The following is a 24,971-nucleotide window of genomic DNA, read 5'->3' as shown; positions in this document are numbered from 1 at the left end:
TGCCACAGGGATTAACCCAGCTGTAGGTGGTCCTGTCCCCATGCGGTGTGCATGGCAGGTGTTGGGTGTGTGAGCCGTTTGTCACTTTGGGGTTGGAGAGGGGTCCCTAGATGAAAGGCAATTGGTGCCTGATTGAGAGATTGGAGATCGGGAAGGTGGGGACCCGCTGAGACCCACCCCCAGCCTTGCTCCTGACCCCATATCCCCACAATCCCCACTCCGCCAAACTCCCCCCCCACCCCCACCCCCACCCCACATATGACTCTGGCTGGATCACTCTGCGACCCTGGGACTCTGGTGCCTGTCCTTCCAGCAGCAGCCACAGCCTCCTCAGGGGCGCTGCTGTGTACAAGAGCTGCCGGCCTCTGATTGGCTGGCAGCTCATGCTGGGTGGGATTTCCACGCCCCCCCTCCGGGTCTTGTTCCCAGGGGAAGATCCTCCAGTGGCCTCACCACTGCCTGATTGGCTTGTGGTTCAGTGGGCCTTCCTGAAAAGAGGCAGCATGGGTCTCTCAGCAACTCCTCAGCTGGCAGGCAAGGACCCAGATGCTGCAACAAGCTTCCGTCTTATATCTCAGAACTGACTGAAGAAGTGACTTGCAGTAATGTCTCCGTGTTCTGGTAGAAGCTGTTTAGCAAAGGAGAAACAACTGAAAATATCAATCCTTGTGCACAGTATAAATTACAATATACTACTTCTCCTCTGCCCATCATGCCCTCACCAAATGGTTGTTACAGCTACATAAAACACAACAAAATTATTCCATTGGTCTATGTGGCTAGGCTGAGATGTCAAGCCTACTGGTGGCCAGGGAACACTGGCAGTCTTTGCCACCAATGTGTATATAGAAACCATAGCCTCAAAATTGGGCTCTGAAGCACCCATAGTTTCAGCACTATGGGTGCTGTTTTAGTAGCAAGATGGCAACTGCACTATGTGCACTTACTTACAGTGCGGCTCGTGAAAAATATCATCTTGGGAAGGGTATTAGGGCAGGTATTAAAAGCCTGCACTGGAAGTATGCAGATCGCGAGATCAGTCGGGATGTAATGCTGATTTGATGCCAATGCTGCATTTTCAACCTTGCCTCTCCAGCTAATGCCCTCCCTTACTGAAAAGCCCAGAGGTAAAGAGCATAGACCCAAAGGAGTTCGGGGATGAACATCAGAGAAATCAGAAAGGATAAGAAGCAATGCTTGATGTGCAGGCCTCAATTAGAGAGTGTGGGCTTGAAGATGTTTGGTGAGAGAGCAGCAGAGTGGCCAGAGCCCAGGAGTGTGAGCATCAAGGAGAAAGGTTAAAAAAAACTAAAAGTGACATCAGCACAAGGGAAGGCGATGGCTGGTGTGTATTGGGTGAGTTTTTAAAAAATAGTATTTACAAGGCTGAGGGCTACATGGATAGCGCATTTCTGGATGTAGTCATACCACAACTTAAAAGTGTGTGGACCAAAAGGAACTGGGTGACCACCAGACAGTCAAGTAGAACTAAGCAGGTAATGCAGAGAGCCACTGAGTGCATCTCAATCTCCAACTGATGAGGGTGTGAGGGTGATAGTTCTCCTGGGGACTACAACCAGAGCCATGTCCATGGCACCATAAATGGCACAGCTGTGCAGGGGTGATGAGGAAGGTCAGGAAAGCAAAAATGATTGGTGACTCAATAGTAAGGGGAGCAGACAGGCACGCCTGCAGCTGCAGACATGATGGCCATATGGTATGTTACTTCCTAGTGTCAGGGTCAAGGATGTCACTGAGCACCTGCTGAACATTCTGAGGGGGTTGGCCTGCTGAACAGCTAGATGTCATGGTCCATATCGCTACCAGTGATATAGGATGAGGTCCTATGGGCAGATTTCCACGAGTTAGGAAAGGAATTTAAAATGTAGCAGCTCAAAGGCTGTAATCTCCAGATAATTCCTAGTGCTATGCACTTTTGACTACAGAGATACAGCTGAATACCTGACTAGAGAGATGGTGCAGGAGGGAGGGCTTTAGATTCCTGGAATGAGATTGTGCAATGGGACAGGATTAATTAATGACCTCATAGTAAAGGTGCCCTAGGTAGCTGTGATCATAACATGATTGAGTTTTGCATTCAGTTCAAGGGAGAGAAGAGTCTAAGACTGGTGTTTTGAGCTTAAATAAGGGTAATTATGAGGGTATGAAGTCAGAGCTGGCTGAAGTGAACTGGGAAATTAGGTTAAAGGATAATTCAGTGAAGATGCAGTAGCTGTAGAGATAGTGGATGCACTGATAGTAATCTTCCAAGAATCCTTAGATTCTAGAAGGATTGGAAAACTGCCAATGTAACATCCTTATTCAAAAAGGGAGGGAGACAAAAAACAGGTAACTATAGGCCAGTTAGCTTAACATCCGTCATTGGGAAAATGTTAGTCTATTATGAAGGATGTAATAGCAGAGCATTTAGAAATGCATAATAAAATCAAGCAGAGTCAGCATGGCTTCATGAAGGGGATCATGCCTGACAAATTTATTAGAATTTTTTGAAGAGGTAACAAACAGGATAGATAAAGGGGAACCAGTAGATGTAATATATTTGGATTTCCAAAAGACGTTTGATAAGGTACAGCACATAAGGCTACTTAATAAGATAAGAGCCCATGGTGTTGAGGATAGGATATTAACATGGATAGAGGATTGGCTAACTAACAGAAGACAAAGAGTTGGGATAAGGGGGACATTTTCAGGATGACAACCTGTAACTAGTGGAGTGCCACAGTGCTGGGGCCACAATTATTTACAATACATATTAATGACTTGGATGAGGGAAATGAATGTACTATCGCCAAGTTTGTGGATGACACAAAAATAGGTGGGAAGGCAACTGGTGAGGGTGACATAAGGAGTCTACAGAGGGATATAAACAGGTTAAATGAGTGGCCAAAACTTGGGAGATGGAATATAATGTGGGAAAATGTGAGGTTATGCACTTTGGCAGGAAGAATAGAGGAGCTGAATATTATTTGAATGGAGAAAGACTGCAGAAAGCTGCAGCACAGAGGGATTTGGGAGTCCTTGTGAATGAATCCCAAAAAGCTAACATACAAGTTCAGCAGGTAATAGGGAAGGCAAATGGAATGTTAGCCTTTATTTCAAAGAAAATGAAGTATAAAAATAAAGTCTTGCTAAAACAAAACAAGGCACTAGTTAGACCACACCTAGAATACTGTGAACAATTTTGGTGCCCTTATCAAGGAAAGATATACCGGCATTGGAGGCAGTCCAGAGAAGGTTCACCAGGCTGATCCCGGGTATGGAGGGATTTTCTTATGAGGGGAGGCTGAGTAGGTCGGGCCTGTACTCATTGGAGTTTAGAAGAATGAGAGGCCACCTTATTGAAACATAGAGGGGAGAATTTTCCTCATGTCGGGCAGGCCATGCGGGACCGGGCATGGACCCGATCGCCGCCCTTGATCGTGTTGGCGCTGCCATTTTACGTGGGCGGACCAATTAAGGCTGGCCCAGCGTAGTTCACGACTGCCGTGGACAGCGGGTGTGGGCAGGCGGCGGCGGGCGTGGACAGACCGCTGGGTCCAATGGCGTCCTGGCGGCCTGTTTAACTGAAGGCCTGACAGCCTTTGCAAGGCTGCTCACAATGTCTTGGAGAAGAGCACATCAGAGGGGCAATGTGCCTGACGCAAGTCTGGAGGGTAGGCCATTGGGGCAGGACAGGCTGGAGGGTAGGCCATCGGGGCAGGACAGGCCTGAGGGTAGGCCATCGGGGCAGGCGAGGCCGGAGGGTAGGCCATCAGGGCAGGCCAGGCCGGAGGGTAGGCCATCAGGGCAGGCCAGGCCGGAGGGGAGGCCATCGGGGCAGGCCAGGCCGGAGGGTAGGCCAGCGGGGCAGGTCAGGCCGGAGGGTAGGCCAGCGGGGCAGGTCAGGCCAGAGGGGAGGCCATCGGGGCAGTGTGCTCCTCGTTTCTCTGACGAGTGTCTAGCTGCCCTCCTGGAGGAGGTGGCAGCAGGGACGGAGGTCCTTCTTCCGAGGGACGGGAGGTGGAGGCCTCCCCACCTGACCAAATGTGCGTGGGAGGAGGTGGGCGAGAGTGTGAGCTCCATGACGCAGTGCGGTACATATGGCTCCAGTGCTGCAAAAGATTCAACGATCTCCTGCGCTCGGGAAGGGTGAGTACCATGTTGCCTCAGGTCACTTAACACAGCCATCAGCCTTTCCCCCCAGCAACCCCTCCACCCCCTCCCCCACAACTGAGTACAGTAAAGACATTGAATCCCTCAGGGCATGTATCCCTCGCTGAGTGTGCCAGCAGAGATTGCCCATGCCCAGTTCACCCTGAGAGGGTTGAGCTAAGATGTGTTCTGCATCTGTAGCATGTGTGACACTGACACCCAGACTATAGAATGGGGGTGAAACTCAAGGGTCTGCACCTAGGCAGAGAGCTGGAACTGGGAAGCATGTCAAAGTCAGGGTGCTAACATGCTGGGAGGGGAGCTTCCAGGTGACGGGCACCAATTCATTAATTATGGAAGGATGAGCGCATAATGATCCGGGGAAGCGGCATGCACATTGACATTGTCTGCACTGTAGCTAATCACATGTCCTTTTTCTTCCTTTCACCATCACTGGAGCAGGGCTGGGAGGAGGAGGCAGAGGTCCCACCACTCACCCCTGAGGGCCCAGAGAAAATTGGCTCACCAGCGTCATACCATCTCAGCCAGGCAGGCACCAGCGCAGGTACTAGCACCTCGGTGGGAATTAGATCTTTGGCTAGTGTCCCAGGGTACAGCGGTGAGGGTACTTCACACTCACTTGAGGTGCGGGTGGAGACAGAGAGTGCCCAGGGCGCCGGCAGTCGGAGGTCTGCTGGGGACCAGGCACATGCTCGGTCGGTGGCTGATGATGGGCCTCTGGAGTCAACCGTGAAGCAGCGATCACTGGAAGTGCAGCAGGGTATGTGGGAGGATCTGGCGGAGATACATGAGGCTATGCGTGGCACGGTGCCCGTGCTGGAGGAGTCCATGTGGAGCATCACCGATGCAATGAGCCTCATGGCTGAGTGCCATGCTTCCTCCATGGAGAGAGTGGCGACTCTTGTGGAGAGGCTTTTCCAGGAGAACAATCAGGGCCGCCTGGGGTTGCGCTCGGACCTGCAGCCCTCACAGCGGCATTGACCTCAGCTGGTCAGTGCCATTGTGGGAGATGGTTCAGGCACCAAGTATCCCAGCTCAGCGCTCATCCATCTACAGTGAGCAGGGAGGTCTGAAGCAACCTCATGTCGGCGCAACAGCTGCCTGTCGTCTCTGCGGGCTCCTCTCAGGGCGCTCCGGATGAGGGCAGCAGCTCCTCCGCCCCTCTGCCAGTGACCGTGGCATCTGATGAGGCTGTGATGACTGGGGAGATGCCAGCTGTGGCACTGGCTGCTCCCTCCCAGGCGGGGCCTGCACAGGCTCCATGGCCCAGAGGACGTCCGCCAAGGTCATCGAGGCCAACAGGACAGCAGAGTGAGCAGGCTGGCTCAGATGCCAGCACCAGCAAGGGGGCAGCATCTAGAAGTAGCACCCATAAGCTTAAATTTAAGGCACCTTAGGCACACCACGGGTTTCTCACTGGTACTTTTATGTCAGTTCATAGTACTTTCTGGAAGATTTGGTGTGATGTCCAACACCTTTCTTTTTGCTTTATGAAGTTACATTTGTTCCCTCAATAAATTTTGACATGTTGCCATGCCTCAGGGTGATTCCTTACTTCAGCAGGTGGATGGGAAGCCACGATGTTATGAGTGAGTTGTTTGACATTGAGCTTTATTGACAAAGGCCTTAGTTAATGTTCCTATCCAGGCTGATTTAGCACTCAGGTATCGAGTGTGGAGCCTGCAGCCCTGGCGTTTGTTGAAGGTCCATCTGTGGTGGACTAGCTGAAGGTTCTTTGGATTAAAGCCTCCCGGGTGTCCCTGCCTCCCTGGAGTATGCCCGGGTCAGTGTCTACCCCCTCAGCATTTCCCTGTGCGTGCTCATCCTCGGACTCACTGCTGGACTCATCGTGTGCAGCCGTAGCCACTGTGTCTACATCTTCATCGTCCACAGCGTTCCCCCTTTCCAGCGCCAGATTGTGAAGAGCACAGCATGCAACCACTATCACCGACACACAATCTGGGGGGTACTGGAGTGCGCCCCCTGAGCGGTCCGGGCATTGGAAGCGCATCTTGAGAAGACCGATGGCTGTCTCCACCACAGCCCTTGTGGAGGTGTGGCTCCTATTGTACTGCTGCTCAGCTTCTGTTCTTGGATGGCGGAGAGGCGTCATGAGCCACTTTCTGGGGGGATAGCCCTTGTTACCCAGCAGCCATCCATCCAGCCGGGCTGGAGCGCTGAAGAGACCCGGCACGTAGGAGTGTCTGAGGATGTGGGCATCGTGGGAGCTGCCTGGGTACCTTGCACAGACTTGTAGAATCTGCATCCTGTGATCACACACTATCTGCACGTTCATGGAGTGGAAGCCCTTCCTGTTGACGAAGGCACCGGGCTCACTTGCTGGCACCTTGATGGCGACATGTGTACAGTCTATAGCACCCTGGACACGGGGGAAGCCAGCAATGGCTGCGAAGCCTCTGGCTCACTGTGTCTGACTTGCCTGGTCCCAGCGGAAGTGGATGAAGGTCAATGCCTGTCTGAACAGAGCGTCTGTCACCTGCTTGACACAAGTGTGGACAGCTGATTGGGAAACGCTGCAGAATCATCCACCGATCCCTGGAAAGAGCCAGAGGCATAGAAGTTGAGGGCAGCTGTGACCTTTAGAGCCACTGGCAAGGGGTGTCCACCCACACATTTAGCGGAGATCTCAGGCCCAATCTTCTGACAGATAGAGTTGACTGTCTCCTTTGAGAGATGGAGCCTCCTTCAGCAGTGGGCCTCAGGCATACTGAGGTAGCTGCTTTGCCGCCTGTATACCCTGGCAGCAGGATAGTGGCGTCTTCTGCCTTAGACTTCCTGCTGGCTCTGCATCCCTTGTGCCTGCGCCTCTCCTCCCAAAGGTGCCTCCCCTGGAGGCTGAATGTGCACTCCTGGCCTCCTCCCCCTTCTGGCCCTCCCTTCCTCCTCAGAGGAGGTGCCTCCAGTGGAGAGCACAACTCCCATTCCCAGGCTAAGGGAAGGCTTCCTGAAAGCTGCAGGCCCCAAAAAATGATCTTTACTGTAGAGCCCTGATCAAGGCTTTTATTCCTGTCCAAACAGCTGTTATGAGTTTTGAAGTCTTCCCGCTCACACAGGCAAGTATAAGTAACTATTACACTTAAATACCCGAAAGATCACATTCGCGACCCCACTCACCCCTCTTATCCCGCCTGTGGATGAGGTTTATACAAATGTCTCCCACCTGCCTGCCCGTTGCGCCCGTGCGACATCCTGAAAATCACACTGGCTGCGAAAAATCGAGATCAATTGCTGTCTCAAGGGCCTTAACTGGCCCGTTAATTAACGGCGGGCGTGCCTCTGAACTCATAGCGCGCCTGCCTTCCGAAATGTCACGATGGCGCGCAGTGACGTTGGGGCGCATGCCCGACTTCACTGTGCGTCATGTTACGCATCGGCATGGGCGGGTGGGCTGGCCCGCTCGCCAATGGGAAAATTCTGCCCATCAGGTTCTTAGGGGGCTTGACAGGGCCAGTGCTGAGAGGTTTTTTCCCCTTGTGGGAAAGTCTAGGACCAGAGGGCATAGCCTCAGAGCAAGGGGCTGCTCATTTAAAATAGAGATGAGTAGGAATTTCTTCACTGAGGGTAGTCAATCTGTGGAATTATGGTCATCTGTGGAATGAGGGTTATGGGGAAAAGGCAAAAAAGTGCAGTTGAGGATTATTAGATCAGCCATGATCTCAGTGACTGTCAGAGCAGACTCGATGGGCTGAATGGCCTTCTTCTGCTCCTACATCTTATAATCTTATGCAATGGCAGACATTTAAGGAGATATTTCGTAAAACTCAGCCAAGATACATTCCAGTGAGAAAGAAAGGCTCTAGGGAAGGACAATACATCTGTGGCTATAAAGAAGGTAAAGATAGTATCAAGTTGAAAGAAGAAGTGTACAATTCCACAGAGATTAGTGGAAAGCTAGAAGATTGGGCAGAATATAAGAAACAGCAAAAAAAAGGCTAAAAAAATTAATGAGGGAGAAATTAGGGTACGAGAGAAAGCTTGCTAGAAATATAAAAACAGATAGCAAGGGTTTCCACAGGTATTTAAAAAGTACATGAGTAAGTAAAGTAGTGTTGGTCCTCTACAGAGTGAAAAATAAGGAAATGGCGGATGAATTGAACAGACACTTGCATCTGTTTCATCGCACACATAACATCCCAGGAATAAGTGTGCATCAAGAGGTGAAAAGGGGGAGAGAACTTAAAATAATTACAATCACCAGGGAAAGAGTACTGAGAAAATTATTAGAACTAAAAGCTGACAAGAACCCAGGCTCTGATGGACTTTATCCTAAAGTCTTAGAAGAAGTAGCTGCTGAGATAGTTAATGCATTGGTTTTAATTTTCCAAAATTCCCTAGATTCTGGAAACGTCTCATCAGATTGGAAAATAGTGAATATAACTCCTCTATTCAAGATAGGAAGGAGACAGAAGGCAGGGAACTACAGGTCAGTTAGTTTAACATCTGTCATAGGGAAATTGCTGGAATCTATTATTAAGGAGATTATAGCGGAGCACTTAGAAAATCTCAATGCAATCAGGTAGAGTTATCATGGTTTTATGAAAGGGAAATCATGTTTGACTAAGTTATTAGGCTTCTTTGGGGAAGTAACAAGCAATGTTGGTAAAGGGGAACCTGTGGATGTGGTATACTTAAGAGTTCCAGAAGTCGTTTGACAAGGCACCACATCAAAGGTTGCTACACAAAAAAGAGCTCATGGTGTTGGAGATAATATATTAGCATGGATTAGAGGATTGGTTAACTGACAAGAAACAGATGGTAAGCATAAATGGGTCATTTTCATGTAGACAAGATCTAATCAGTGGAATACCACAGGGATCAGTGCTGGGGCCTCAACTATTTACAATTTATATCAATGATTTGGATGAAAGGACCAAATGTATACTTGCTAAATTTGCTGATGATGTAAAAATAGGTAGGAAAGTAAGTTCTGAAGAGGACATAAAGAGTCTGCAAAACGATATAGATAGATTAAGTGAGTGGGCAAAAATCCGGCAGATGGAGTATAATGTGGGAAAATGTGAACTTGTCCACTTTGGCAGGAAGAATAAAAAAGCAGCATATTATTCAAATGGAGAGAGATTGCAGAATTCTGAGGGACAGAGGGATCTGAGTTTCTGGTACATGAATCATAAAGAGTTGGTATGCAGGTACAGCAAGGAATTAGGAAGGCAAATGGAATGTTGTAATTTATTGCAAGGGGAATGAAGTATACAAATGGGGGTGTTTTGCTGCTGTTGTATAGGCTATTGATGAGACAACATCTAGAGTACTGTGTACAGCTTTGGTCTCCTTATTTAGGAAAGGACATAATTGCATTAGAAGCAGTTCAGGGAAGGTTCACTCGACTGATTCCTGGAATGAAGGGATTATCCTATGAGGAAAGGTTGGACAGGCTGGGCTTGTATCCATTGGAGTTTAGAAGAATAAGAGGTGATCTTATAGAAACATATAAGATCCTGAGGGGACTTGACAGGGTGGATGCTGAAAGGATGTGGGAGAGACTAGAACTATGGGGCACAGTTTAAAAATAAGGGGTCTCCCATTTAAGACAGGGATGGGAAAACAATTTTTCTCTCAGAGGAAGCTGAATCTGTGGAACTCTCTTCCCTAAGGGCAGTGGAGGCATGGTCATTGAATGCTTTTAAAGCTGAGTTATATAGATTCTTGAGTGACAAGAGAGTCAAAGTGTATAGAGGTAGGAAGGAAACTGAAGTTAAGGCCACAATCAGATCAGCTATGATCTCATTGAATAGCAGAGCAGGTTCAAGGGGCTGAATGGTCTACTCCTGCTCCTAATTTGTATATTGTATGTACGTATGCAAGTGTGACATTGGAATCAGTTTTGGGGGGAGGAGGTGGGACCTGTACAATCCATACAGGTTGCACCTCAATGGGGCTGGAACCAATATCTTGGCAGGGAGGTTTGCTAGTGTTGTTGAGGAGGATTTAAAATATCTTGGCTTTAGGATAGGAACATGAGAATAGATTCAGAAGGAAGAGCAACAAATGGAAAATAGTGAATATAACTCCTCTATTCAAGATAGGAAGGAGACAGAAGGCAGGGAACTACAGGTCAGTTAGTTTAACATCTGTCATAGGGAAATTGCTGGAATCTATTATTAAGGAGATTATAGTGGAGCACTTAGAAAATCTCAATGCAATCAGGTAGAAGACAGAAAATTAATAAGTGAATAAGGTTGAGGAAATAAATTTTGGCAGGACGAATGAAAAAATGCATATTATCTAAACGGTGAGAAATTGTAGAGCTCTGAGATGCAGCGGGATCTGGGTGTCCTAATGCATGAATCTCAAAAGGTCAGTATGCAGGTACAGCAAGTAATTAACAAAGCTAATAGAATGTAATCGTTTATTGCAAGGGGGATTGAATACAAGAGTAGGAAGGTCATGCTTCTGTTATACAAGGCAATGGTGAAACCACATCTGGAACACAGTATTGGCCTCCTTATTTAAGGAAAGATGTAAATGCAGTAGAAGCAGTTTGGAAAAGGTTTACTAGATTATTACCCGGAATGCGCAGGTTGTCTTATGAGGAAAGGCTGGACAGGCTAGGCTTGTATCCGCTGGAGTTTAGAAGAGTAAGAGGTGACTTGACTGAAGCATATAAGATCCTGAGGGTACTTGACATGATGAATGTGGAAAGGATATTTCCTCTTGTGAGAGATTCTAGAATTTAGGGTTATTGTTTCAAAATAAGGGTTGCCCATTTAGGACAAAGATGAGGAAAATTGTTTTCTCTCAGAGGGTTGTGAGACTTTGGAATTCTGTTCCTCAAAAGGTGGTTGAGGTGAATATCTTTAAGGCAGAGGTAGATATATTCTTGATAAGCAAGGGGTTGAAAGGTTGTTGGGGATAGGCAGGAACATGAGGTTAAAATTAGCCAGGATCTTATTGAATGGCGGAGCAGGCTTGAGGGGCCAAGTGACCTACTCCTGCACCTAATTCGTATGTTTGTATTTTTGTAAAGGCTAGAAAATCAACAACAAATGAGTTGTTCTGTGATTAATGGTATATACTTCAATGCAAGATTTCTAGTGAATAAGGCAGATGAGCTGGGGGCACAGATACCCACTTGCAACTATGATATTCTATCTACTACTGACACATGAACTAAAGAAGGGCAGGAAGCCAGCTCAGCATTCCAGACGACAGAGTTTTCAGACGAGGTAGAGAGGGAGATAGAGAAGGAGGGGGTCACAATATTGGCTTAAAAATCATTCACAGCTGTGAGGAATGATATTATGCCAGAAGGAGCATCCAATGAAGCTGTATGAGTTGAATTGAGGAACAAAAAGGACAGTCATACTGTTGGGACTTTACTATAGACTCCCTAACAGTCAGAGAGGGATAGAAGAGAAAATCTGTGGGCTAGCCGCAGAATCAAAAGGACAGTAATAGGAGGGGATTTTAAACTATCCTTAAAGGGTTAAATTCAGTGCAAAAGATAGAGGGCGCAGAATTCTTAAAATGTACTGAGGAGAACTTCTTAGCCAGTACATAGCAAGCCCGACAAAAGGAGGGGCAGCTGTGGACTAAGTTTTAGGGAATGAATCTGGGCAGGTGGAAGGAGTATCAATGGGAGAGCATTTTAGTGGTAGTGATCATAATCCAGTTAAATTTCGAGTAGTTATAGCAAAGGTTAAGATGGATCAAGAGTGAAAGTTTTAAATTGGGGAAAAATGGACTGGAAATGGCTACTTGAAGGTATATCAGAGTCAGAGCAGTGGGGGGCACTGAAGAAGGTTCAGAACAAATATGTTCCCATAAAGACAAAGTGGGGCTCACAAACCTAGACCACCCCCCCGCCCCACCCCCAAACTGCTACTTCCGGATGTTAAAGAGCATATAGAGTGGAAGGCTGAAAGTAAGCGAAGCTTATGCCAGATGCCAAGAGCTCAATACTGCAGAAAGCCTAGAGGAGTATAGAAAACACGGGGGTGAAATTAAAAGGAAATTAGGACTGCAAAGAAAGAACATGAAAAAATGTTGTTTAGTAAAATTGAGGAAATCCCAAAGATGTTTGCTAAATACGTAAAGAGAAAGAGGATAACAAAGGAAGGAGTAGGGACACTTAGAAACCAAGTAAGCACCATGTGTGGAAATGGAAGGCATGGGCATGGCTCTTAATGAATACTTTGCATCAGTTTTCACAAAAGTTAAGGGATGAAGCAGATATTGTGGTTAAGGAGGAGGAGGGGTATGAAAATTGGATGGGATAAACGTGGTAGCAAGAGGAATATTAAGGTGTTTAGCATCTTTGAAAATGGACTCATCACCAGGCCCAGATGAATGTATCCCAGGCTGCTAAGGGAAGAAACAGCTAAGGCCCTGACCATCATTTTCCAATCCTCTCTGGTTGCAGGCATTGTGGCGGATGACTGGAGGATGCCCATGGCATCCAGAAGGTGTCACAGGTGAATCGGGGAGCTGCACGCTTCCTGGCTTTAGGGCCCATGTCTTCACTGGAGCAGTCTTAGGCTGCAAGCATTGAGAAGTTTGCGTGCAGCTGCAGTTTAAAGATGGCGCCTAGCGTGAAGAAGCAGTGAGATAATGGCGTGATGGGCCATTCGGAAGCTGCCTGCCAGCGAGATGGTGTGTTTCCTGTGGCTGCATAGTTAGTGAGGCGGAAAGTGGATGATACGGCGTGAATACCTGACACTGCGACCAGCAAGTAAAATTTCTTTTTCACGCCCACTATTGCGCTTAGGGCCAATCTGGGATGATCCTCCCCTAAGGTTTGCTTTCAATTCCATGTTTTATTCATTGAATTTAAATTCCACTAACTGCCATAGTGGGATTTGAACAAGCACTGAGAAGTGTGTGCTCGAGGACCAGAGCATTAGCCTGGACCTCTGGATTACTAGTCTAGTGACATTAGCACTATGCTACCATCTCCCCTGAATAATACATTTGCTCATGTGCCATTTGGATGGATGGGTTGAGCTGGGTTAGATGGCCTTTGTCATTCATAATTATCTTGCAAACAGAGGAAGCAAACATGGCTGAAGTCCTGTTTATTTTGCTGCTAATGGAAGTTTACTGAACAGGCTTTGTGGGGTGAGCTTGCCAGGACAGGAGTGTGTAATGGACTCATAGTGAATCATTAATCTGTTTGACACTGCACATGATTCTCAAGAGCCTTTTCCATTGACTTCAATCTTGTCCTTTTGTCTACTTGCCTCTTATCCCACTCAGCCTTAGTGCTTTTATGAGTTTTTTGAGGTGTTGAAATATCGCGATAAAGTTGTATTGCATAGTAGATATTGAAAATATATTGTTGTGAGAAGCAGAAATTAGCAGTCTTCAGACTTGATGATCAAGAAAACAGATAAAATTCTGAACCATTCAGCCTTTGTGCTCTGGCCCCTTCTTAGTTGTGTCACAGAGACACCTGAGGGCTCCAACTCTTCTCCCTGATAATGAAGACCTATGTTCAATGATTCTACTTTGTTGCTCAGGAGACATTTGATCTTTCTACCCTGTGAGAATATTGATAAAATAGAATCCAATTACACCCCTTGTATGAAATAATTATGTTGAATGATATCATGCACCCAGGCAGGAGAGAGCCTACTTCTACAGAATGGAAAAGATCTTGTACAGTTTATCTGGATTGCAAGTATTAATTTTCCCTCCAGATATGAATTTATGGTCACCGTGTCCATATGGTTCAATGTGCAGAGCATGTTAATGTGGGCTGAGGCAGTCACCAAAATCAGTGTTATCATCTGCACAGTGTTATAAATAACCACTGGGATACTTTCCTGTCAAATGAATAATATTGCATGATGCAGTTAAAGTAAAATTTCTCTCTGGTTTGTTTAATAGTTGTGGTGGGATCACCTAGAGAGTGCACACAAGCTAACACTGCATTATATCATTGCTGCTCTTCATGTAAATGACCTATGCTGCATATATATCGGACAATATTTGTAACTGGATGCCAACAATGGGCGTTCTAATTTCACTAGGATCTTTGTGATTGTTCGGTGAATTGATTGGTGAACCGGGAAAGGGGAAAAAAATATCATGCATGATTGAATGGGAGGGTTAAAGAAGCGGCAGGGGGATAGAGGTGGTGGGAATAAAGGGCCCAGAAACAGGAGAAACACCAGGGACCATGATTCCTCTCCCTGGCCATACTGAGAGGTACTCTTGATCTGGGATTGTTCCAAAAAGGTGCTCAGATTAGAATACAGCACATGACAACCAGAATGTGCTGAGTAAGTTGGGTCCAAGCCTAATTCATAATTGAGTCTTAGAATTGATCTCAATTACTTGGGGCTAATGAGCAGATATTTTAAAAAAAATCTTTGGTAACTATACCATAAAAAGGAAACTTTTTTAGTTACTAGACTAGGGAACGTCCAATTTATTCAATTCAATTTGTATTTTGGGCACCAGAGTGTAATTGTATCATGCTTCAGTGCCTGGGGATGTTTTCACTCAGTTAAAAGTGCTATGTAAGTGGAAGTTGTTGTGTCAATCAACTAAATGATTCAAACTGAAGTCAGACCTTGAAAATTATCATCAGTCACTACCATTTTCAAATAGCTTTTAGACAGCAGAGCTCCCTGGCATAAGCCAACTCTTATTAAAAACGCCTTTGGGTTATGACATGCGTTTTTGGTTCTGATACCTTTAATTAAGCTTTTGTCACTGAGAGAAAAAAATACATGATTTTGCAAGCGGTTAGATTGTACCTCTTTTGTAGGCATGGACAGGCTTTCAAAGTCTGGATTATTTCCCTTCCACATTTCCAACTAAATCGTGAAATTTATTTGGTTACAGTTATATTGAGAAATCTGATCTGCACTTTGCTGCTTTTCTCTTGTTTTTGAATCCCTTAAACCCAAGCTCATTGTGGCCTTTATTAATGTTAAAGCTCTCTTGCAGAATGTAACAGCTCAGTGCTAAATGGCTTTAATATAGTCACCATCACAGGGATGTGGTTACAGGGCCAGCAGGTTGGGAAATAAATATTCCAGGGTACACAACATTTCAAAATGGCAGGCCAAATGGAAAAGGAGGAGTGGTGGCCCTGATAGTGAAGGATGACATAAGGAAAATTGGCTCAGAAAATCGGGAAGTAAAATCAAAATGGATGGAGACTAGGAATAACAAGGGCCAGAAAAGATAGGTGGGAGTAGTTTATAGACCCCCTAACAGTCAGTATACTGTTGGGCAAAGCATTAAACAAGAAATAATTGGAGTTTAAACGAAGGCAATGTAATCATTATGGAGGACTTTAATCTTTATATAGATAGGACAAATCAAATTGGCAATGGTAATCTGGAAGATGAGTTTGTAGAATGTTTTGTGACAGCTTCCTAGAACAATACATTGTGGAACCAACTAGGGACAAAGCTATTTTGGACCTAGTATTGCGCAATGAGGCAGGGTAAATTAGTAATCTTGTAGTAAAAGTGGCCTGTCAGGGGGTTCCCTAAGAAGTAACCCCACCTCCCAAAGTTGCCTTCCCCCCCCAACTCCCCCACCACTGGCTTTCTACCCCAGACCTCCCTCGCCCCCTGCCCCCCCGCCTCCCCCTCCCTTTTCAGGGCCTGCCAACACGACTCCAGCTAGACTCCAGACTCACCTACCAGGTTGAAGCCAGCGCTGCACTCCTCCTCTTGGCCCCCCTGAGGCACTGGCTGTGGCCACCCCTCCCAGTCACGCTGCTGGTACTTGAGAGCTGCCAGTCTCTGGTCACCAGTTCTCTGAGGCAGGACGTCCTGTTTCTGAGGGCAGAAGTCCCACCTCAACTCAACTGATGGCCAATAGATCATTTTAGTGGCTGCGGGACAGCTGTGCGAATCATTGGTGGGCTCCCTATGACCCCCCACACCCTGACCTTTTAGTCATGGGTGCAGGGTCTACGGTACCCCACGAAATCTAGCCCAATATTAAATTTGGGATCAAAATACTTGAATCCAAAACAAGAATCATCAACTTAAACAAAGCAAGATTTATTTTTCTGGCAAGGTGAGAATTTGATACTACTTCCTTATTGTTCATGATGGTGGTGAGAAACCTTGAACTGCTGCAGTCCATCTGATGCAGCACACCCACAGAACTGTTAGGGAGGGAGTTCCAGGTTTTCTGACCCAGTGACAGTGATCGAATCAGGATGGTGTGTGACTTGGAGAGGAACTTGAGGTGGTGATGTTCCCAAATATCTGCTGCCTTTGTCCTTCTAGGTGGTAGAAGTCACAGGTTTATGATGTGCTGGAGCCTTGGGAAGCTGCTGCAGTGCTTCTTGTAGATGGGGCACACTACTGCCATTGTGCATCAGTGGTGAAGGGAGTGAATGTTTACAGTGGTAGAAGGGGTGCCAGTCAAGCAGATTGCTTTTTCCTGGATGGCATCAAACCTCTTGCGTGTTGTTGGAACTGGACACATCCAGGCACATGCCTGACTAGTGCCTTATAGATGGTGTCCAGACTTTGGGAAGTCTGGAGGTGATTTACTCTCCACAGAATTCCCAGCCTCTGACAGTATTTATATGGCTGGTCCATGTAAGATTCTGGCCAATAATCATTCCCAGGATGTTGATGGTGGAGATTTAGTGATGGTAATGCTTTTGAATGTCAAAGGGAGAGGGCTACATTCTCTCTTGTTGGAGATGGTCATTGCCTGGCACTGTGTGGCAAAAATGTTCCTTGCCACTTATCAGCCAAGCCTGAATATTGTCCGGGTCTTACTGCATATGCACACAGACTGCTTCAGTATCTGAGGAGTTGTGAATGGTATTGATCAATGTGCAATCATCAATGAACATCCCCACTTCTGACCTTATCACGGAAAGAAGATCATTGATGAAGCAGCTAAAGATGGTTGGGCCTAGGACACTACCCTGAGGAACTCCTGCAGTGATGCACTTGATCTAAGACGATTAGCCTCCAACAATCACAACCATCTTCCTTTGTGCTAAGTTTGACTCTAACCAGTGGAGAGTTTTGTCCATGATTTCCACTGACCTCCATTTTGCTAGGGATCCTTGATGCCACAGTTGATAAAATGCTACCTTGAACCCAAGGGCAGTCACTCTCACCTCACATAGGTATGGTTGGAAAGTTGGCTAAGGTTAATTGGATAAATGAGCTGAAAAGTAAAGCGGTGGGTAAAACAGTAGAAAACATTTAAAGAAACAAATCAAAATTTTCAACAAAACATACATTCCATTTAAAAATAAAAACTCAGCAAGGAAGATCCATCTGTGGCTTACTCCAGAAGTTAAGGATAGAATTAGATTGAAAGAAGAGGCTTATAATGTTGTGAAGAATTGTAGTAAGTCAGAGGATTGGGATGGTTTTAGAAACCAGCAAAGGGCAACCAAAAAGGGGGGGAAAAATGAGAGGAAACTAGCCAGGAATATAATGTTGAATAAATATTTTGTATCTGTCTTCACAGCAGAAGACAGAAGTTACATAACACAAATACAGGGTAATTGAGGGACTAATAAAAGCGAGAACGTAAAGTAATTAATATCAACAGAGAAATAGTATTAGAGAAACTTAAGGGATGAAAGGCTGACAAATCCCCAAGATTTTACGGTCTATTTTACAAGGAGTAACTGCAGAGATAGTGGATGTACTGGTTATAATTTTCCTAAACTCCTTGAACTCAAGAACACTCCCAGCAGATTGGTAGTTAGCGAATGTAACACCGCTATAAGGAGAATGGGCAGGAAAGTGGGATTGAGGCAGAACATCAGCCATTATCGTATTGAATGGGTGAGGAAACTCAAGGGGCCATAGGTTCTACTCCTGGTCCTATTTGTCACCTTTTTAGGTTCCGAAGCCTACCTTTATGCCTCCGCCAATGTCAGGCATTGCATCCATAGATATTAACGTGACATCCCACACATGCGGAATGGGTTGTGTCACTTGAGTGGCCGCAGCAGTGAGCTCTATCTTTTGCCACAGAGAAAAACTGAAAAGACTGCCTGTCTTGAATCCTATTAGCTGAATTATGGAATAATGGGGACTTCAGGAGCTGCAGGGGGTTTGTGTTTATGTGTCTGTCTGCTCTCTCATTTTCAACTGGAAAATCACAGTTGATGCAGGTGGCTTTGTGCAAAGGAAAGATGAATATAAGTGATATGACACCGCATTGCACTAGTTTATTTTATCTATTCATTAAAAAAAATGGCATTATGAAAATTTGTATTAAAGCAAGATATAGGAGAAGATTTCCTCTGATCGCTGTTTACATCATTGTATCGGGTAGATTTCCCCAATTGCTATATCTAGGCAAAAGTAAATGATTCCTTTGGTTACAAAAGCGAAATGCCATAAATGCTGGAAATCTGAAATAATATCAAAATGTTGGAACTACTCAGCAGGTCAGGCAGCATCTTCTGAGAGGGAAAGTTAACATTTCAGGTCAATGACCTTTTGTCTTTCAATCTGATAAAAGATAAAGTCTTGAAATATTAACTCTGTTTCTCTCTCCCGGATGCTGTCTGACCTGTACTTTCCGTTTTTACTCCATTCCTTTGGTTTCTGTTAACAATCTTCTTAAATAACTTGAGAGGAATTTATGCTGCTGTGTTTAGGATATTGTGAGCATGATGAGAAACTCGCCTCTTGCTGTGTTAAACCTCAGGCCTTCCCCAAGAATTAATGTAGCAACAAATAGTCACTTTTGGACTTGACCGATCCTGAATGGGTCTCTGGGGAAACACTCCAGTCAGCCAATAACACCAATTATGATCAGTGAGGATTTCTTTGAGGAAGCTGGCAGTGTTTCAGAGAGTTCTGGAAAATTCTACTACACATTAAGAATCACATATGGTTCTGTTGGGGAAGAAAAGCAGGAACTCCAGTCAGACAAAATAAAATTGCTTCAAAGCTTATGCATTGAAAAATTAAGAAAAAACAGTTCAAAATTGTCAAATCTCAGTAAAAATCAGCAATACGGGAACTAAACTAGGAACACTGGAGTTCCATTTTAATGTATACAAGACCTGTTCGGACAAGTTTTACTGGTATTCTTTATTCCAAGTTTTACTGTTTTTTCCCCTTCTGGAATAGCTTAAGAATTTTTAAAATTCATTTACGGGATGTGGGTGTTGCTGGCTAGGCCAGCATTTATTGCCCATCCCTAATTCCCCTTGAGAAGGTGGTGGTGAGCTGCCTTCTTGAATTGTTGCAGTCCATGTGGTGTAGGTACACCCACAGTGCTGTTGGAGTGGGAGTTCCAGGATTTTGACCCAGCGACAGTGAAGGAACAGCGATATATTTCCAAGTCAGGGTGGTGTGTGGCTTGGAGGGGAACCTCCAGTTGGTGGTGTTCCCATCTATCTGCTGCCCTTGTCCTACTAGATGGTGACAGCCGTGGGTTTGGAAGGTGCTGCCTAAGGAGCCTTGGTGAGTTTCTGCAGTGCTTCTTGTAGATGGTACACACTGCTGCTACTGTGCGTCGGTGGTGGAGGGAGTGAATGTTTGTGGAAGGGGTGCCAATCAAGCGGGCTGCTTGAATTAAAAGTTGAAGGACCCAGTAAAGTTTGAAAAAAAGTTTAGGTGTCAGCCTTGGCTCAGTGGTGTCACTCTTGCCTGAATCAGAAGGTTGTGGGTTCATGAGAGATGGTGGTGTGTGGTTATGTCACTGCACTAATAATCCAGAGGCCCAGGATAATTCTTTGGGGACATGGGTTTAAATCCCACAATGGCAGCTGGTGGAACCTAACTCAATTAGGGATTTGGAAAGCCATGACAACTATCAACCCATCTGGTTCACTAATGTCCTCCAAGGAAGGAAAGTTGCATCCTTATCTGGCCTACAAATGACTGCAGACCCACAGCAGTGTGGTTCACTCTTACATGCACTCTGAAATGGCCTTTAAGCCACTCAGTTCAAGGGCAATTACAGACGGGCACCAAATCCTGGCCTTGCCAGCAATGCCCACATCTCGTCAAAAAATTTTTAAAAAAGCCTTACTCTAGGATGACACCTGAGTGTCAGTCACACTGTAGAACTGGGAGATAAGCTGGGCCAGCACAATGCTTGTAGAAGTGCTGTTCTGTAGATGAGACATTAAATTGAGCCCCTGAATGGTCTCTGAGATGGAGTGAAAAATCCCAAAGGAAAGTAAGAGATTTCTCCCATTGTCCTGGATAATTCTCTGAGCACAAAAGACTTTGCAGGGCCATGGGGAAAAGGTACAGGGTTGGGACTGGTTGAGTTTCTCTTACAGAGAGCAGGCACAGACATGATTGGCTGATTGCTCTCCTTCTGTGCTTTAATCATTCTATGATTCCAACATTTCTCTATCAATCAACATCACTAAAAAATATTATTTGGATATTTATCTCCTTGCTGTTTGTGGGACCTTGCTGTGTGTAAATTGGCTCCTATATTTCCGTACATTACAACAGTGACAACACTTTGCTAAATATTTCACTAGCCATAATGCACTTTAGGATGTCCTGAGGATATGAAAGTTGCAAGCTCTTTCCACTTGGATCTAAGGGTTTTCAAAAATTGGCATAATGCACAGTTTTGCTTCAGTTTTGGTCTCTTTACCTTAGAAACAATATACTTGCCTTAGAAGGAAATACACTAGGTTAATTGTATATTAATTGTGTGTAATTGTATGCAGTTAGTGGGCATTAACTAGTGATTCACTTGAATCCCTATAAATGAACACAGACTGAAACTATGGGCGGAATGGTCCCAGATTTGCACTAAGTACAGCAGTGGGCGGTAAAACAACTTTTTACCCGCCGGTCGCATTGACGGGTTTTCACTCCATGTCGTCTCAAACCCATTGCATTACTTATGCATTCCCAGGAAATATGCCGTTTCCATGGTGGGCGGGCAGGGTCTCAGTCACCCGCTACGCCATCACCTTGTTGCTTCACAATACCGGGTGCCATATTTAAAATACAGCTGCACATAGTGCTTCCAGCCCAGGACTGCAGCAAAGAAGACCTAGCCCTGAAAGGCAAGCAGACTGCAGCACTTGAGCGACTTTTATGATGCTGTGGAGGCCCACTGTGATGCCCTGTACCCCTGCTCTGGCTGAAGAAAGGGCAGCAACATCACCACTCCGGCTTGGTAGGTGGTGGCAGTGGTGGTCAGTGCCAATGCTGAACAGAAGAGGTTGGCCATCCAATGCAAGTAGAGGATGAATGATCTCCGCCATGCAGCCAGGGTAAGGCAACCATCTCATCACCTTAAACTCACACACTTGAGCCCATCACACATTCACTGGCATCTCACTCACTGCCAGCTCAAGGGACATCACCACTCACTCTCTCACACAGATACCCTCACATCTCCATCTGGCCTCATCTCCTCAGGAGACTGCTTCCTCAGCCCTCACCATCTTGAGGCCACTTGCACAGATCAACATGTGCCCCTAAACACCCTGGGTTACCCTTGTTCCCAAGCACAGCTCTCACCCTGCAACCTCTTCCCTTGCCTGGGGCCACTTTTCCCCCTTCTCCAAACAAGGCCTAGCCCTGCAGTTGGTGAAAAGCCACCCCCCACCTTACGGCTGATCTGGTAGGTAGAGACCGGCCTGTAAGCCCCCCTAAAAGTGATGTGGTGCTGTCTGTGAAGCCTGGCGCTGATGACTGCGAGTGCTGCCCGAAGCAAGGTAGACAAACAAACCTTGAAGTCCCGAGCAGCCTGCTAAGTGCACATTGCTTATGTGCTGTTGTGAAACACGTCGGCATGTTTTCCCGCTGATGTGGGTGGATGATCCAGCGGGGAGGGATATGTCCAACGGGCTGGCCTTATTGTGATATGCTGATGCATTACAATGAGGTTCCTGACGTCCGATGATGGAGACCGGGGCCTGCCATCAGCAGACTGAGCGGACGATCACAAACTGGTTTCATGCCGTTATGAAGCTGATTGCGCCATATTGTCCGCTCACGCCACCAACACGCCCGATGTCGGTAGGCATGGAAAATCCCAGCCTATGGTTTCTGCGCGCAATGTGTGCAACTCTGTAAACAAATGTGCCAGTATGTAAAGATTGGTTCCAGTTCTATCCTTCACCAACTGGCTTTCTGGGTTAAAATGCACTAGGCTGATTCCTGGATGAGGGGATTATCCTAAAGGAGGAGATTAAATAGTTTAGGCAAATATTCCCTAGAGATTCGAGGAATGAAAGTGGACCTCATTGAAACATAAAAAAATTCGGAAAGGGTTTGTCAGGCTGGATGCTGTATAGACGGTTTCCTTGGCTGTGGAATTTAGAGCTGGGGTCAGTGTCCCAAGCCGGCCATTTGGGACTGAGAGTAGGATACATTTTGTCACTCAGAGTTGTGAACCTTCTCTGCTCGGGGAACGCTGGATGCTCAGCCAGTTAGTATATCCAAGTTATCAACTGACAGGTTTTTGGTCTGAATGGCCTACTCCTGCTTCTATTTCTTAAGTTCATATATTACCATGAACAAAGATACAAATTATTGACTAGGCCACAATCACATTATGATGTCCAGTTCTGGGCCCTCTATTTTAGGAAGGATGTGAAGACCATGGGGGAATTGCACAAGAGATTTACTAAAATATTCCAGGAATAGTGTTCCCTCCTCTCCTGGAATGACTAGGATTTTCCTAGCATTGGGGATTCCTCCCTTGACCTGGAGCAGCCCAGGAGATCAGTGATTGAAAGTTCTTGCCCCGTTGGACCCTCACCCACCCTACTCCTTGACAACGATGGCTACTGTTAGAGAAGTCTCTAGTTTAGTGACATCATCCAAGCACTACCACAGACAGCCACACAGGGGCTGAAATTGGGGGAAGGGGTCATTCAAATCATGGGTCTCTTTTTTTTGAATTAAAGGATTACTGAAATCAAGGTGAACTTCAAATCTCTGATTCAAGAGTGAGGGGAGGCTTGGTGCTCAGGGGAGAGATGGAGACTGGAGGCTCAGGGAAGAGAGGGAGACTGGGGCCTCAGGGGAGAGAGGGAGACTGGGGGCTCAGGAGAGAGGGGGGACTCGAGGCTCAGGGGAGAGAGGGAAACTGGGGGCTCAGGGTAGAGAGGAACACTAGGGTGTCAGGGGAGAGGGAGAAACTGGGAAATGGGGTAATTGTGATCCCAGTCTTTAACACAGAGCAAAATCAACAGCAGCAGGGTGATGAATACATAGGAACATCACTGAGAGAGCAGTAGCCAGTAATGGACTGAGTGAAACCTGGGGACCACACTGTGGGTAAATAGTGAAAGATTGTTACCATTTTTGATGAGCTAGAGAACAGGAACCAAGCATTCTGACTGGAAAGAGAAGGGATAAAGGAGGAAGAAAGTTGTACCAGCTGGTTTGGACATGTGAAGTCCAAGTGCAGATCAGTTCTGACTGAATGAACAAAGCTAAGGGGATAATGTTAAGTTATGTTAGAAAAACCTATTGCCACTGTAAACCAAGAGCATAAACGTTAGAGCAATACAAAATGAGTGAAGGGTGCGGTTAGAACATTTCTTTACAATAGAGGGTTTTTAGAATATGGAAAATCCTAGCATAAAAGATGGCAGAAGCAGGATCCATAATGGATCTTAAGAGAGAAGTAGATAAACCTTTGGAAAGTAAATGTTTGAAATGTTTTGGGAAAAAGATGGTGAAATGGGACAAAGTGATTAGCTGTTTCAGAGAAGGGGAACAGTCATAATGGGCTGAATAGCCTTGTCTACTGTGAAACTCTGTTATTCTAGTCCATAGGTTGCACCATATAAATTGAAAATCTTATGAACACCTTGAATGAAGGTAATGGAAAAGGAAAGGAAAAATAATATAGCTGAAGAAATAAAAGGGTGCTGAGGTTTGCAAGAAGCTGCAGTATCTTGTATTCCTGGAGCATTCTGTTGTTTAAAATGGACTTTGAAGTGTCTCTGAAGAATTCTTAGTTCCCTTTCATGATTATTGTATGAGATTTAAATTTAATCAAATGAGATGCAAATATATATGGATAGTTTGACAAACCTGTTAATTCTTAAGGTGGCTTTATGCTTTGTTTTAAAATAATGTGTGATGTTTGCATAATTATTTAAATCTTCATGCCAGTGTCTATAATTAATATTATTAGTATTTTAATGACCACTTGCAAACTAATAAAGTCTCAATAATTTCCTTGATATCCATTTTCATCAGTAACAAATGCAGAGTTGGATTACTAACTCTCTCTCTTTCATTGTTATGGAATTCACAAATAGAACGCCTAATATGGGATTAAGCACCATGAAATTAAAAAGCAGTGAACTGTATTGCTTGGTACATAAATTAACACACAGTATCATTTAAAGAAGCAATGTTTCCTGCTAATGACATAACGAGATGTATCCTGTTCCTTTTTCTTCTCCTGTATCTATCTTGCATAGATTTAATTTACAAAATGTATTTAGTGACTAATGAATTTCAATACAGCTGGATGATGTAAGTGGATTGCTGGTCATATTTCCTGAATAGATTGTTTTGTTGTTTTGTGTTTATATTTTTGAGTGCCAGTTGGAGCACGTCAAATGAGCAGGCTGTACCAAAGGGAGCATTCACCTTATTGAAATCGCTATCATTCAATAATGCTTCAGACAGGGCACAAATGAAATGTACCTCTCATGATATGACTACATAAAATTGAGTGCACTAGGTACAAAATGTAATCGAGAAGGCTAATGAAATGTTGGACTTTATTTCAAGGAAGGTGGTATTCAAAGTTAAAGAAGTAATGCTTCAGAACCTTGGTCAGATATCAGTTGGAATACTGTGTTCAGTTCTGGGTGCACACTTCAGAAAGGATCTGTT

This window comes from Cetorhinus maximus, chromosome 16 (genome assembly GCF_964194155.1).
Source record: "Cetorhinus maximus chromosome 16, sCetMax3.hap1.1, whole genome shotgun sequence".
Lineage (NCBI taxonomy): Eukaryota > Metazoa > Chordata > Chondrichthyes > Lamniformes > Cetorhinidae > Cetorhinus > Cetorhinus maximus.
This window is presented reverse-complemented; position numbering follows the sequence as displayed.